The 6683-nt window shown below is 37.6% G+C and overlaps 2 long non-coding RNA genes across 6 annotated transcripts; both read right to left on the bottom strand.

The window, feature by feature from the left end:
- Positions 1 to 366: 366 nt before the first annotated feature.
- On the bottom strand, positions 367 to 1459 carry LOC131016402 (uncharacterized). Its single transcript, XR_009098979.1, has 4 exons — positions 1404 to 1459; positions 1003 to 1144; positions 624 to 686; positions 367 to 404 (listed from the first exon to the last, which is right to left on the bottom strand). It is a non-coding gene; the product is annotated as an uncharacterized LOC131016402 (long non-coding RNA).
- A 288-nt stretch (positions 1460 to 1747) lies between these two features.
- Positions 1748 to 4551, bottom strand: LOC131016393 (uncharacterized). 5 transcript variants are annotated; one of them, XR_009098972.1, is made up of 6 exons: positions 4121 to 4551; positions 3879 to 3983; positions 2832 to 2930; positions 2306 to 2439; positions 1928 to 2111; positions 1748 to 1810 (listed from the first exon to the last, which is right to left on the bottom strand). It is a non-coding gene; the product is annotated as an uncharacterized LOC131016393 (long non-coding RNA). The 5 variants fall into 5 exon arrangements; XR_009098974.1 differs by having other exon boundaries at positions 4147 to 4551; XR_009098943.1 differs by having other exon boundaries at positions 3879 to 4549.
- Between the last annotated feature and the right edge of the window lie 2132 nt (positions 4552 to 6683).

The raw sequence follows: 6683 nt of genomic DNA, 5'->3' as shown, positions 1-6683 counted from the left end.
CAAGAAATAAATAAATAACTTTAAAACAACAAAATGATAAAATCACCAATAACAATATTATATATCATCCAAAATATTCATACATTACCATCCAAAAGTATCAAGTACATATGATCATTGCATATTTCGATTCAAAATTGAAAATACCAACTATCTTATAGCTAAAACAAAAATCTATCATATTATGTGTTCTAGCACCAAGTCCTCATGAACTAGTTGACCTGCTATGATGAATTTGCAGCAACTAACTTAGGAGAGAACCCGACACACAAGCTCAACCTGCCAATAGAAAAATAATCCAAATAAAATATGTGAAATAAAAGAAAACTGGACAAGAAAAAGATAACAAACAATATGTTGACTTTTGTTTCACAGTGTCATTCATGACTCCCCGTTCCCTGCAACTTCAAGCAGCAGCAGCAATTAGATTTCCTTTACAAGATCCAAAATTGCAACAACAAAACCAAGGCAAAATCAGTTTCTTGCCCTGAATTTTAAAGTTTATGTTGCTAAAACAAAATGTAAAAGTTCAGGGGCTTCATAAAACTGAAAAAAACTAAGGGTCTAGTGAATTAGCAATCAAAACCTCAAGAGCCAAAATGAAATGAATATGACAAAATTACCATCTTCGGGTTTCTTCAATGTGCTTAGCTGTGTCTTTACTGCCATCCGTTTGACAGACTCAGCTGTAATTGATTCAACATTTCAGAGGAAAATAAAATTAAAGACGACATATAGTGCAGAGAGTGCTACACTAATATATAACAACGAAAATCCAGACACCAGCATGCAATTGATGTGGAAAGGATGCTCCTCCTTATGGCTAGTTTACACAGCAAGAATCTGACCATCAAGATATAAAAGTACAGAAGAATAACAAAAACAATACTCATTTATCCACAGCTTGAAATAGCATTAATCACACGAAAGAAAACTCTGCCTTATTGTTTTTTGTACAGATGGAGAACAAACAGTATAATAACACTCAAATCAATATTTCACCTTTAAACTGTCTTTTTTTCTTTGCCCTTCTCCTCTTTCTATCTGCCTTTGTTAGCTCAGTTTCTTCTTTGATGTCACCTTTACCAGAAAATACTTCTTCAGGAGCTAGCATAGCTGCATCAGACACGGCCAGAGGTGCCACCTACAAACAGAAAATGGTTAGAACTAATATGCTGCATAGAATAATTAATGCAGCTTTGCATCAGCATCGCCTCTGACTCGAGCAGCTTTGCACGAGCTTCCCGCTCCCCATCCCTAGCATCAATTGCTTTGGCAATGTCACCTTTAATTTTCAGCTGCGAAGTCTTTATTTGTTGAGAGTATAGTATGAGAAGAGGGAGAAAGCTGATATAAATCTAGTTTCACAACTGGTGTAATTACTAATTAGAATGTTTGATTACCTTGCCTGTAGCATCAAAAACCTTTGATTTAGCTTCCTTTGTCTTCTGCTCAAATTGGTTGTTTTGGTCTTCTATCCAATTTCTTAGCTTTATGTACATAAGAAGCAGAAGAGAATCTAGCTAGGTGAGGAATAAAAAGGAGTGGCATGTATAACTTAAAATGGAAAAGGTCCTAATCTATGATGAAAAATGATGTAATAACTGCATACATGATCTCTTGTAAGTGTAGTATTCTCATCTTTCAATCTTTTCAATTCTTCTTTCATTTTCTGCACAAGACAATAAAAATCAAAATAAAATAATTTGATTAATGTTTTCTTCAAGCCTAGGAATTGAAAGAAGAAAAATAAGCCTTCTGTGCTCCTCAGAATGGGAATACCAGAAAACGATTGGTTTTCAGCTATAACCTAGGAATTGTTGAGGACCTTTAGATGATGAAGACCACTTTTAAAATTTGAATTAATATTTTAATATCTGTCACATGGTGTTCTGTATGATTGAGATATAGAAAGGGCAAAATAGACCTGGATGTGATCCGCTCCTAATAGTCTTTGGTTGCACTTAAGGGCTTCATGTAGATATCTGAGAGCAACATGAACATTTCCCATGCCTTCTTCCATCATAGCTACATTTATGTAAGTAGCTGCTGTATTTGGGTGAGAAAGCCCACATGTGAAATGGAGAAGAAACAATGCACGGTTGACATATCTGTCCAAAGTCAAAAACAATTAATACTAAAGAATTTAGGTGATAAAGTATGACAGAGACAACTACAAGCACAGAATTTACAAATGAGATTCAGTTTCTAAACTGAATTTGCTATATTTGAAAGATATTGCACTATGGAAAACAAAGTTAAAGATCGAGACAAGAAAGAACAATCTAGAATCGTATCAACTCACTTCAGAGCCAATTCAATATGCTGAAGGCGATAATAAAATACTGATAGATCCCCATAGCTCTTCATTGTATCTAGATGGTCAAGCCCCAGCTCTATTTCATTGATATCCAATGCCTTCTGCTGATATATAGTCGCCTATACAACAGAATTTCCGATAACAATGAACTTGAGGAGTCATCATCCAACTGTACACACAATCAAGAAGACTGTAAGCACTAGCAGTTGTACGATGATAAGGACCGCAGACAGCTATCATCTTTGCCAGAGCCTTCAGTTTCACATAATGCAAATTCAATGTTGAGTCATGAAAACATGACTTAAATGATAATGTGGAGCACCAAATTATATTATATACCACTAAATTAATACCTTTGTTCCATAATTCACAGCATCTTCCAGCTAAATTGAAAAGAAAGAAAGCAGAAAAAATGTTCACTACTTAACACCAACTCATAAGATTAAAATGAAAATAACAAGAATAATGCAAAAAACAAAACAAAAAAGATTATTATCAATAAAAAAAGAACCTTCTCTCATCTTTGCTTGTAGTTCACGTAGAGTAGGTTCAATCAGCTCCCACCCCTCTGGTATCTTTACTCGGTTTGTCTTCACCTTTGGCATGGTTCCTGAAGCAAGACAAAGTGGAACAAAACAGAAATTTATTGGTATACAAATTAACCCAACAACTTTTTCAGTCTGTCTCACTTATTCACATAGATATCAAATTTATGGCTTGTTTTACTGATCTAGCAAACAAGTAAAGACAATACTCGTATCATTATCTCGGTAAGTTTAAGAAATTATTTATTAGGAAACGTGAGATGTTCTGTTTGAGGCTAAGACATTGGGTAGTGATTACAGATTGAGGCTAGAGCTTCTACTATCGTCTGTAGCATCAAACGATTAGTCTAATGACTAGTACATTACAGCTTTACAATTTGAACCAGCTGAAACATAGGATAACTGCAATATGATGAAGATTAATTACATAGATAACTAAACTGGAACATTTGAACTCAACCAGGAAAATGGTAAATGGAACCAAGCTCAAATCTTATGGATTTTCTGTATCACATTTATCTCTTATGAGCTAAAATGCTAACCGCAGACCATAGTTACTAAAAGCATCTGGAACAAAATACTAAGGACTCCTAGGCAGAAGGTATGGACATTCGCATTCAAACACAAGGCACGAGAAGAATGATAAAATTTGTTATAGACTATCAACAAGTACCAAGTCCGAGTGATATTATATCGATAGAATTATCTAAAACACAAACCGTGACAAGAAAGAAACAATAAAGGGTGAGAAAAAAAACTCAATAAATAGTTTAACTACCCAATACAAAATATAATGTTCATCAAATTGTCATCAACTTTTTGAGGAGGACCAAAATAAACAACATCAAGGTAGAACAATAAGCCGAAGAACAACCCAGAATATAAAAATAAAAATAAATTTATTGAATACTCGAGTGAAGTAATCTATTGATTTCAACCACTTATATAGCACGAATTTCAGAATATAAACCAAAACCAAATCCAAATCTCATAATTAGAGAGGGTTAAACAACCTACTTTTCAACACTCCGGAGCTAGTCTTGCAGCTTTACCCTCTTGTTCAGCAGAGAAGAGAGCATCGCCTTGGAATTATTGGAGCCTCTGAGCCCTAAATAACACTATCAAAGCGTCGAATTCAACGGGGAAATTGAAAAGGGAAATTAACAGAAAGGGGGAAAATGTTTCTTCCACAGCTTTCAATTAGGGTTTCAAATAGGGGAAAATTTAAAATTCAGAAATCAGTAATCGTTATTACCTTGTAACTCCATGTTCGTATCATACCTTGTAACTACATATCAAAAATGTACAATAGGTCGTCGACGGTTTCCGGCAAAGCAGCAGAGCGGCGGAGGCAGCCAGTAGATGGTTTCCGGCAGAGCAGCAGAGCAGCGGAGGCTTCGCGTTGATGGCTCTTCACGGCGGCGGTGACTTTGGACAGCAAGGGAAAGGCGACATGCGGAGTGGACATCTTGGTTGCCGGCGATTGGAATCGCAGATCTGGCGGAGATTGTGGCAGAGGGCGGCGGACAGCAGGAGATAATGATTTCCGGCTGAGTAGCAGTCCGACGAAGATTGTGGTGGAGGGCGGCGGGACGACCCGGCTGCTAGCTTCAGACGGCGGGACGCAACTTTGTTTTTCTTGGGGTGAAAATTGGTGAGGAAGAATATAACATATTCAGACATAATATAAGTTATTAAAAAATTAAAAAGAAATATTTATACATAACAATTTTCAAAGCGCTCATACGTAACGGTTTAATAAACCGTTATAAAAGATGATCATAGATAACGGTCGCTTAACGGTTTTGTAATACCGTTATGTATGCAACTAATAGATAACGCAAAAACATAACGCATTTGCTCAAACCGTTATCTATGCATTTAGACAACACTACATAGATAACGGATTTTCGCAAAACCGTTATCTATTCCTAAAAGTGCGCTTATACATAACGGTTTTTGAAAAAAACCGTTATCTATTCACTGTTATGTATGTAAACTTTTGTAGTAGTGCGCGTTTTGATTAATGATGTATGATGTATGATGTATAAAATATGATGTATGAAGTATGATGTATGATGTATGATGTATGATGTATGATGTATGATGTATGATTAAGATGGATGATAAATGCATTGATGTTTTATTTTCCTTTCAAAGCATGAACTTAAAATATATTTGAAGTTGTTGCATTGCCAAAATTATTTGATGTTAGTATGTTATCTATCTGTATGAGAAATGATATCGGTTCTACGCGAGGTAGAATTAGTGTACACGGTGGTCGTGAGTCATCTTTCAGGTTGGCCGATCACAGTGCTGCAGAGGGAGGCCTCCCTCTCAGTACATAAGATTAACAGATACGATACTTACTTGATGAGAAAAGTCTGCGCAGACAACTTTGAGAAATGAAAATGAGTTTAGCGAACATAAGGCCTATTAGATAAATCTCTTATGTTTTGCATATGAAATGGCAATGACAATATGTATGATGTTATATGCATGTGATGTTTTGGCATGTGTTCACTGAGTACTTTTGTACTCAGCCCTGCATATCTTTTTCAAAAATGTGCAGGTTGAGCCAGTGTGATGATGGTGCTGCATTGAGCGGAGTCACAGAGTTGTTAATAAATATGTAACCTGACTAGAATATGTCTTCATACATATGTCTAGCTACTTTTCTGCTGCAGAGTACTTTTAGTACTGTTATGTCGTACTTTAAGTTTAAGATGATGTTTTCTTTTGTTGATGTAATAACTTGATTAATGTATTAATTAAGTTTTATGTCTTCCTTGAGTAATGTTTTCAATTGAGTATTATTGAGTAATAATGACGAGTCTTATTAGAATGAGTAAGTTTTACGGTTTTAATTGACGCCCCTTTCTTCCCCTTCTTCTTTAACCCCATCCCTAGTCGTGGATCACTCGGCCTAGCTATCCATAGCTAGGGCGGGCTGCGACATAACGTTTGTTCGATCTGTTGGAAGAACGCGGAGTCGATATCTCACGTTTTTTGGAATTGTCAGGAGGTTCGTCCGATATGGGAGGATTTTTGGGGTTGGTTCGGGCAGACCATGCTGTTAGATTGTCTCGATATCACGAGTTTCCTTGCCATGGCCTGGAATGCTTCTTTCAGCTCGCTGCTTCATCGTCTGTGGAAGGTAGGCATTATTAGTCTACTTTGGATCATTTGGAATAGTCGTAACAATATTATTTTCGAAGACAAAGCCTTCTCAAAGATTGGGGTTTTAGCAACGCTCAAAACTTTCTTCAAATAGACAAATGAGGTTTCGAAACTTGGTTTCATGTCTAATGATTGGAAGGAATATCTCACGATTCGTGCTGTGGGGGTGAAACCCAGAAGTGCTCCGCCTCCTGATTACATCTCGGTCCATTGGTGGCCTCCGGATATCAACTGGATGAAAGTTAACACAGATGGGGCGACGGGTGCGCCGGGCCTCATCGCTGCTGGAGGTGTGTTTAGAGATCATACTGCTACGGTCTGCGGCTGCTTTCATGTTAAGGGAGGCTCTGGATTTGCCCTGGAAGCCGAGCTGTTGGCGGTTATCACGGCAATCGCCATTGCTTATTGTCGAGGTTGGAATCGCCTGTGGCTGGAGGCGGACTCCACCTATGTGGTTGAACTGCTCACGCGTCGTTCTTTAGATGTGCCTTAGCGCTTTATGGCATACTGGAAAGAGACGCTGAATCGTCTCAGGGAGATGGAGTTGAGGGTCTCCCATATTTACCGGGAGGGGAATGCGGCTGCTGACCTTATGGCGCACCCTTCTAGGACGGAAGGTTGGTGGTCGGGAGTAGTGG

Source organism: Salvia miltiorrhiza, chromosome 1 (assembly GCF_028751815.1).
Source record: "Salvia miltiorrhiza cultivar Shanhuang (shh) chromosome 1, IMPLAD_Smil_shh, whole genome shotgun sequence".
NCBI classification, from domain to species: domain Eukaryota; kingdom Viridiplantae; phylum Streptophyta; class Magnoliopsida; order Lamiales; family Lamiaceae; genus Salvia; species Salvia miltiorrhiza.
Note: the sequence above shows the minus strand (reverse complement) of the source record. Positions and strands in the feature narration are given on the sequence as shown.